The 9,572-nt window shown below is 45.0% G+C and overlaps 1 pseudogene; it reads right to left on the bottom strand.

Annotated features, from left to right (window-relative positions):
* Positions 1-3,848: 3,848 nt before the first annotated feature.
* LOC115514878 lies at positions 3,849-4,176 on the bottom strand (annotated as a pseudogene).
* Positions 4,177-9,572: the final 5,396 nt, after the last annotated feature.

The raw sequence follows: 9,572 nt of genomic DNA, 5'->3' as shown, positions 1-9,572 counted from the left end.
TGACAGAGAGAGACAGAGCATGAGCGGGGAAGGGGCAGAGAGAGAGGGAGACACAGAATCCGAAGCAGGCTCCAGGCTCTCAGCTGTCAGCACAGAGCCTGATGCGGGGCTCGAACTCACAGACTGCGAGATCATGACCTGAGCCGAAGTCGGACACTCAACTGACTCAGCCACCCAGGCGCCCCAGACTGCACAGTCTTTGACCAAGATGATTATAACTCCAGGTTCCATGTTGGACAAGATGATCTGCAGAGCTGAGCTGTGTTATCAAAGCAAGGTCCTAGATAACAAGATTCACACTGTGATTTGGAAAGGCCTGTCTCAACTTTGTTGCACCTGGCAGGTCGTCCTCTCTAATCATTTCCCCCTTCACTTTTCAGACCTTCTAAACTCTAGGAAAGCACCATCACTAAACTGAACCATTTTTTTTTTTCCTTTCCTGTGTTATGCTGCCAGAGAAATCCTCGTCTCCCATTATTTCTTCCACCCTATCTCATATGGGATCCTACAAAGTCACTTCTTGTGATTCTATTTTGTTCATTTCTTTCCCTTCATCCAGTTTATTTCTTCGTGATTTTCTCTTGTATTGGTGAGTCAGTTACATTAGGAAATTAGTATTCTCTAACTAAACCTTTCCACTAATTTTTGGGTCAAATGGGCAAAGATTCTCTTTCCAAATGTCAGCTCTGTCCTACACAGGGATAAGCCATGGTAGGAGGGTTCCTAGAAAGTCAGGTATTGCCACAGAAGCTCATCAGCAGGAGACATTTAGGTCACAAAGGTATGTACCTACATCTTCTTTATGTCCCTAGCATGTAGCACAACACCTGGGCCACAGTAGGCACTCAATAAGCTTCTGTCTGGATTCTGTTTCCCCAGAACTTGTTATACTAGTTGCATTTACTAGGTTATTCACCCCAGTGTGAATTCCTTCATGTTTCTCTCACTGAGGCCTACCAGACTGCTAGACAGCTACTGCCTAATATGCCTAATACATTTCTGAAAAAAGTGGGACTATCTTTGGTAATTCAAAATTTATTTCATTTGACTGATACATGCACAACGTTTGAAAACTTTATGTAACATAAAAGAGTATATAGAGTGAGCAGTAAATTTCCTCCTCCATGCCATCCATAATTCTAATTCTCTCCCTAGACATAACGGTTGTTACCAGTTTCCACAGTTACATAGAGAGAGATTCCATTTTAGCACGTGGTATTTTACCAAATATACCATCTGCATCATTTCTCAATTACCAATATATTCTGAGACTGCCCCACTGTTAGCATACAAATCTGGTTGAAGATTTGCTATTAATATTAAGATACTGATAATGACAATTCTGTCATTTCTGATTTAAAAAAATTTTTAAGTAAAGCAGAAATGATCCTTATTCCATAGGGATAGAATTTCAGAGGAGTACAGGGTCACTCAGATTAAAAATAGATTTCATTTACTTTCCTCCCATGAGGTGACTTTTGTCTGTGTGACTATTTTCTGGCCATTATGGTGAAGCAGAATGAGGTAGTACGTGTTGCCCTTAAAGGAGAGAAACATCCTTTTTCTGCTTGCCCTGTTCGTGGACCATGGACATGGTCTTAAGTACCCTGGCTCATGCTAATAAGGGCAGCTCACCACTATGAGGGAGGAGGACTTCCAGGAGTGGGTGGCCATGGTGGTCTGTTCTGCAGATTAGCAGAGAGTTTTATACAGGGTGCACCAGGGTGGGCAAGAATAGGAAATCGGTCCCATATGACAAGAATAGGGGGGAAAAATTAAAGACAGGGGTAGAGATGACCCAGTCCCACCTCTGCTGGAACAGAAAAGCAGATCAGTTTGGGGAGAGGTCCCCCACTGATGGATAGCAGTGGGACAATTTTCCCACCTCTTCACATTATGCTAATAGGAACACAGACATATTCAGACATTTTTAGCAGATAGAAATGTCCAGGGCTCTTGATGTCAAAAAGGTAGAAGTGTGAGCAAATCTTGCATCACTCAGTCCCCTACAAGGCAGCTGGCACACACTGTGAAAGAAAATAATGAACAAATTCAGGTCAATCATGTAAGTGTTTATATCTCAACAGCCCATCACTTGCTTATAATGTTCCACTCAAAGAATCCTCGTAACCCACTCATGTCCTCTCTGCCCCAACCCCTCCCCATTTCAGGCCCTCCGGGGTCTCACCTTTAGGAGTTCTGAGAGACACACCAGAACTCTGGGCACTGTTACTATTTGGCATAAAACAAACACGATGTGGTCAGAACCCATAGGAGATTAAAGGAGGAGCTATGAGGTGGATTAGCTATCCCATGGGGTCCCATCTACACTACCCAAGGTCTCAAGGATCACTCCCTCCATACTCTTTGCCTGTGACTAGCACCCTCCTTTATCACCTGTGGGAAGAAAACATGTCAGAGACCAGGGAGAAGACTGGACCATGGTATCCAGAGGAATACCCTAGTCCTATACCAAATCAAAGTTGCCAAAATTCTTACTGAAGAGTCACAGCTGTATTGGTAAGCATGAAAAAAGGATATATAGGAGCACTGGACCAACTGTCTTCCTGGAGGTCTGTCTACATCAGGGAATTTCCCTTGACCTTCAACTGCTGGGGATCAGGTCCCCAACGTCAGAATATAAAGGTGAAAAACGTCTTCATTTGCACAAGTCTAAAGAGTAATTGGCTACACAGTGAGGAAACATCTCATTAACAAAGCAGGACAAACTTTAGTCTGGGGTTTGAAACCTCCCAGTGGGATAAGAAAACTCAGATTCCTCCCAACTCCTTTCTCTACCTGAATGCTTCTTTCTCCACATCACAGCTCCAACTGCCACAGCTACAGTGACCACAAGGAGAACCTGGCCAGCAACGATGCCCATGATGGGGATGGTGGGCTGAGGAGGCGGTTCATGGGAAGGGAAAGGAAGGTGAAGGGCCCAGACTTCAGGCTTGGGTCATGACCTCGCTGATGTTCTACAGAAGAGCTACTTTCTGTGAGAAGAGGCTCTGCCCCAAACCCTCCTTATTCCATCTCAAGGTGGTGGGCTTGGGCAGCCCCTTGTGCTGCACATGGCATGTGTACCTCTGCTCTTCTCTAGAAGGTACCACCACAACTGCCCACTTCTGAAGGTCCCATCTTCCGTAGGTCTGGTCTCCACAAGCTCTGTGTCCTGGGTGTGGGCCTCCCCATCACGCTGCCAGGTCAGGGTGATCTCCGCAGGATAGAAGCCCGGGGCCCAGCACCTCAGGGAGACCTCATGGGATGGTGGGTCATATGTCTTTTGGGGGTTATGAGGAAGAAGAATCAGAAAATCACACTTTGGGTTGCTTTCATATGACCATCCCAACAATGGAAAGGATAATTGGTTTGGAAGGAAAAGGCACAGGAGCCAGAGACCAGCCTAGACTTCAGGATGTGGAATTATGTTGAATCAGGGAGAGCGCCCAGGGTAGGAGTGTGCAGGTCTAAAATGGGGAACACTCTAATGGTCTTGTGACTGCAGTGGAGGGTCAGTAACTCAGAAAACACTCCCGAAGATGTTCTCAGATGGAGTCAGACTCCCGAAGATGTTCTCAGATGGAGAACAAGGCCTTGAGAGAAAAATCATGGTTCACAAGGTGGCTGCCCAGGTCAAAGGAACTGCTGGTGGGTTGTTTCAGGGATGATCTCAATCTGCAACCCAGGAGACTGGGTTCCTCATCGCCCTCTAAGGGAGTCACTCCCTAGTAGGAATATGAATACACTGAGGCGGATCTCCCTCTTCCCACCAGTGGGAGGGGCGCTGTTCTGACACTGAGTCCATTTTCCCTTCCTCTGGAAAGTCAGCGGCAGTGGATGGGAGATCAGGGAGTCCTCGTGGTCCCTGTATCTGCTTCCAGCAGTGTCTTCTTCCCCATCTCCAGATACTTGAGGAACCACTCCATGCACGTGCCCTCCAGGTAGTACCTGTAGCGCTCCGCCTCACCGGCTGCCTCCCACTTGCAGCGGGTGATGTGCGGCGCGGTGTCCCGCCATGGTCCAGGAGCGCAGGTCCTGGTTCAGGGTGATGTAATCCGCGCGGTCGTGGGCCTCACGAAGGTAACGGCGGAGGCAGTGCCCATCAGGCCCCACGTCGCAGCCTATCATCCTTTGGAAGGTGTGAGACACTGGCCCCGCCCTGACCTGCAATCATTAAAGCCTAAACTGAAAACCAAACCGAGTACAGTCCCCAGGGGCTCTTACCTATTCACAGGACGGGGGTGGGGCGCAGACTCAGCGTGGCACTAGGACCCAGACACTCGGGGCGACCTTGGCGCGTCCGTAGGGACGGGGGTCGTGACCTGGACCCGGGCCCAGGTCGCTCACCGGCCTTGCTCTGGCTGTAGTGGACACGCAATTCATTCAGCCTCACTTGAAGAGTTTGTGTGCGGGTCCTGAAGTTCTGCGTCTGCTGCTCCCACTACTCCGGCCCCTCCTGGTCCACCCATGGCAACCGCGGCTCCATCACCGAACTCGGGGTGTCGCTGTCGAACCGCACGAACTGCGTGTCGTCCACGTAGCCGACTTCCAAGTACCCGGGCTCCCCGCGGCCCGGCCGGGACACCGCGGTGTGGAAATACCTCAGGGAGTGGGAGCCTGTGGGCGCGGAGGGGCTGAGACCCCGCCCGACCCTCCTCTCGGCGTGGGGCCCGGGTCCTAGGGGGAGGCGGCCGGGAGGGCCCGGACGAGGGGGCTTGTGGGACGGAAGAGGGGTGGCAGGTTGGAGAAGAGTCGGGACCAAGGGGTGGGTGAGGCGGAGGTGAGAGCTCTGGGTCCGAGGCGGTGGAGCAGCCCTTCCGTCTAGCGGTCCCCTGCCTCCGCCCACGCTGAGGCGTTTTCTCTCCCGACCCCGCACTCATCCGTCCTGGTCTCAGGGCCAGGGTCCCCGACAGCAGCAGGAGGAGGGGTCCGGGACGCAAGACTGACATCTCATGTTTTGCGGAGAAGCTAAGTCGCCGCCCTTCCAGTGATTACACTATAACCCAGAACCATGGTGTCGCTGATTGGCTTCCCTAGAAACCCTACACACAACGGGAGAGCGAACTGGGGCCGAATCATGAGTATCCCGGCAGAAGGACCTGACACAGGTTGTGACAGGGAGAAGTGAAACCAGGGGAGATAGGGACTCCCCAACACTGGGCTTCCCCGCCCCCGACACCGCCCTGGGACCTGAGACCCTGAGAGACAGGCCTAGGGATTTGGGACTTTGTCCTGACACCTTTTCCCCAGTATGGGAGTGCTCTGGTCACATTGTCTCCTTGCTGAGGCAGTGATTCTCAGACATTTTATTTTCAGGATATTTTCAGGATACAGTCTTACAAATTGTCTTACAAGTTAGTAAGTATAATTTTGTCTATGTGGGTTATATCTATCAGTGTTTACCATAGTAGGAATAAAACAGGTTTTAAAAAACTTTTATGAACTCATTTTGAATGATATTAATAAGCCATTGCATGTTAAGTAAATAATTATTTTTATGAAAAAAAAAACTACATCTCAAAATAAACAGGGTAGTGAAAAGATTGGATCTTTGTATTTTTGCATTTTTGCAAGTATTTTTTTTTTTTTTTTTTTTGTCTATCACATTAGAAGACTGCGGGATGTTCGTATTTGCTTCTGCATTTAATCTGTTATTTTTGTTGAAGTATATGAAGAAATATACAGCCTTGCACAAATATGTAGGAGTAGTATTTTAATACCTTTTCAGATAACTGTGGGTATCCATCTTTGATAATAAAAGTACACAAGTCATACTTTCTCAAAGGTTATTTGCAGAGTGGAATCTGAAACAGTATCAGTGAGTATTTCTTATTCTGTTACATTCAAATCTATAGGCTTATCTTGCACATTGTCTGGATCTTGTAGTAATTCATGATTTTTATTTAGTTTATTATTTCAATGTAAATGTTTTTATTTTATTTACTTATTTTTTAAATGTTTGTTTTTGAGAGAGAGAGAGAGAGAGATAGAGAGAGAGAGAGAGAGAGAGAGAGAGGAGCAGAGAGAGGGAGACAGGACCCGAAGTGGTCTTTGTGCTGATGGCAGATGTGCCCAATGTGGGGTTCCAACTCTCGAGATCATGACCTGAGCCAGAGGCTTAACTGACTGAACCACCCAGGCTCTCCTAATTCATGATTTTTAAAGAAAGGCTTTGTGGGGCGCCTGGGTGGCTCAGTCGGTTGAGCGTCCGACTTCAGCTCAGGTCACGATCTCGCGGTTCGTGAGTTCGAGCCCCGCGTCAGGCTCTGGGCTGACGGCTCAGAGCCTGGAGCCTGCTTCCGATTCTGTGTCTCCCTCTCTCTCTGACCCTCCCCCGTTCACGCTCTGTCTCTCTCTGTCTCAAAAATAAATAAACATTAAAAAAAATTAAAAAAAAGGCTTTGTTTCACTAAATTATATAGATCTTCCAGTATTGATTACACTGGAGTCAAATTATAAAAAAAATCACATTGGTCTTAATATTGCCATAGGTCCCAACAGAAAAGTTTGTCAGTACTGGGAAACTGCTCACCTTATTGGTGGTACACAGTTTTCCAAAATTCTGGTTTTGTCTAGAGAGCTGACATTTTATCAAGGCAACAAGTAACTGTCAGTTGTCATCTGTCAGTTAATTTTCTTGAAGGGACAGGCTCATGTTCATTTTTAAGAAACTTCCACCTACACAAGTCTAAATAATCCAAGTTTCTGTGTCATTCATTACTTCAAGTAAAAATGGCATTCCATACAAAAAGAGGCTATTTTGGTTCATACGCATGACATTCCTTGAGAAACAGTATTTAGGAATGTAACAGAAATGATTTATGGGTATATCCCATGTTTTCATACATTTTTAAAATGTGGATTTGAAGATAATTTAGTAAAGATAATTTTTAATGCTTCAGCTAGAATGCTTATTTATTTTAGAGAGAGAGTGCAAGTTGGAGTGAGGGACAGAGGGAGGGGTGAGAGAGAGAGAGAGAGAGAGAGAGAGAGAGAGAGAATCTTAAGCAGTCTCCATGCCCAGCGTGGAGCCTGTCACTGAGCTCAATAGCACCACCTGGGTTTATGACCTGAGCTGAAATCAAGAGTCAGATGCTCAAATGACTAAGCCAGGTGCCCTAGCTATAATGCTTCAAAGTGAGTGTAGTTTAAAAAATTATTTTCCAAATATAAGGAAGTGGGGGCAAAGAATAAGCACTATTGCAATTTGGACTTATAACCTCCTTTCTTGCTAAATTTTGGCTCAGTGAAAATATCAACATAGTGAAAAAGCAAATAATATAAGTAATGTTATGAGAATAGTTTTAACATAATGGATGCCATGAAAGGGTGTCACTGACTTCAAAGGTTCCACGGACCACACTTTTGAGAACTGCTGTTCTGAACCATCTAAGGAGAGTCTCCCAGCTGGTCCCTGTCTTTGCCTCCTCTTCACTTAACAGAATCCATTTACTTGAGCTAGACTCCATGCATACCAAAACTGAGCTTAAAGCTTAGCCCCTGGGCTTATCTAAAGGAGAACTCACCTCCCACCCCCGGAAATGTGATATCAGTGTTCCCAGTCTGGGAAGGGATATAGAGGGACTGGTGGTTCTCCTTTGTGACTGGGAACAATTTGTGCCTGAAGGTGTCAAACTCATACATAACCTAACTTTGGTTTTGTTTTACATGACATTAATATGTATTCATATCCCAGAAAGAAATCTGATGTAGTCAATAAGAGTAAAAACAGTGGACTTTTCATTTCACATGGGTCTTATGTACCCGACTTGAGGCACACAAATCTTGAAGAAGAGTACTATAGAATAAAACATTATATAATGAAGGAATTTTTTAATCTGTGCTGTCCAATATGGTTGCCACAAGCTATATGTGGCTATTGAGTTCTTGAAATGTGACTAGTGTGTTAAGCAGTTCAATTCTTTTCTTTCTAAAATTTTTAAATTTAAATTCGAGTTAATTTTTTTTTTAATTTTTTTTCAACGTTTATTTTTTTGGGGGACAGAGAGAGACAAAGCATGAACAGGGGAGGGGCAGAGAGAGAGGGAGACACAGAATCGGAAACAGGCTTCAGGCTCTGAGCCATCAGCCCAGAGCCTGATGCGGGGCTCGAACTCACGGACCGCGAGATCGTGACCTGGCTGAAGTCGGACGCTTAACCGACTGCGCCACCCAGGCGCCCCTAAATTCGAGTTAATTAACGTACAGTGTAATATTAGTTTCAGGTGTACAATATAGTGATTCAGTACTTCCATACAACACGTGGTGCTCGTAATAAATGCACTCCTTAATTTCCATACCTATAGTTTTGATTTGTATTTCACTGATGATTAGTGATGATGAGAATCTTTTCATCTTCTTTGGTAAATGTCTATTCATGTTTTCTGCCTATTTCTTAACTTGATTATTTGTTTTTGGGTGTTGAGTTTGATAAACATATATACATACATTTATTTATTTATTTATTTATTTATTTACTTATTTATTTAATTTAAATCCAAGTTAGTTAACATATAGTGTAATAATGATTTCAGGTATAGAATTTAATGATTCATCACTTACATATAACACCCAGTGCTCATCTCAACAAGGTCCTCCTTAATGTCCCTTGCCCATTTAGCTCATCCCTCCACCCAACATTCCGCCAGAACAAGCCCTCAGTTTGTTCTCTGTATTTAAGAGTTTCTTTATGATAATGTTTTAAGGTTCTCTTGATAATTTTAGGCTTTCCTCCCTATCTGTTATTATCTTATTTTTGTTTCCTTCCCTTATGTTCATCTGTTTTGTATCTTAAATTCCACATATGAGTGAAATCACACATTTGTCTTTCTCTGACTGGCTTATTTCACTTAGCATAATACATTCTAGTTCTATCCACGTTGTTGCGAATGGCAAGATTTCATTCTTTTTGATGGCTGAATAATATTCGATTGTATATATATGCCACATCTTCTTTATCCATTCATCAGTCGATGGAAATTTGGGCTCTTTCCATACTTTGGCTATTGCTGATAGTGTTGCTATAAAAATTGGGGTGCATGTGCCCCTTTGAATCAGCATACTTGTATCCTTTGGATAAATCCCAAATAGTGAAATTGTTGGGTTGCAGGGTAGTTCTATTTTTTTTATGTTTATTTATTTTTGAAATAGAGAGAGAGACAGAGCATGAGCAGGGGAGTGGCAGAGAGAGAGGGAAACACAGAATTGGAAGCAGGCTCCAGGCTCTGAGCTGTCAGCACAGAGCCCAATGTGGGGCTTGAACCCACGAACTATGAGATCGTGACCTGAGCCAAAGTCGGGCTCTCAACCGACTGAGCCACCCAGGTGCCCCGCGGGTAGTTCTATTTTTAATTGTTTGAGGAATCTCCATACTGTTTTCCAGAGTGGCTGCACCAGTTTGCATTCCCACCAGCAGTGCAAAAGAGATCCTCTTTCTCTGCATCCTTGCCAACATCTGTTGTTGCTTGATTTGTTAATGTTAGCCATTCTGACAGGTGTGTGTCATTGGGGTTTTGATTTGCATTTCCCTGATGAGTGATATTGAGCGTTTTTTTCATGTGTCTGTGAAC

The sequence above is a fragment of the Lynx canadensis genome, chromosome B2, assembly GCF_007474595.2.
Source record: "Lynx canadensis isolate LIC74 chromosome B2, mLynCan4.pri.v2, whole genome shotgun sequence".
NCBI lineage: Eukaryota > Metazoa > Chordata > Mammalia > Carnivora > Felidae > Lynx > Lynx canadensis.
Note: the sequence above shows the minus strand (reverse complement) of the source record. Positions and strands in the feature narration are given on the sequence as shown.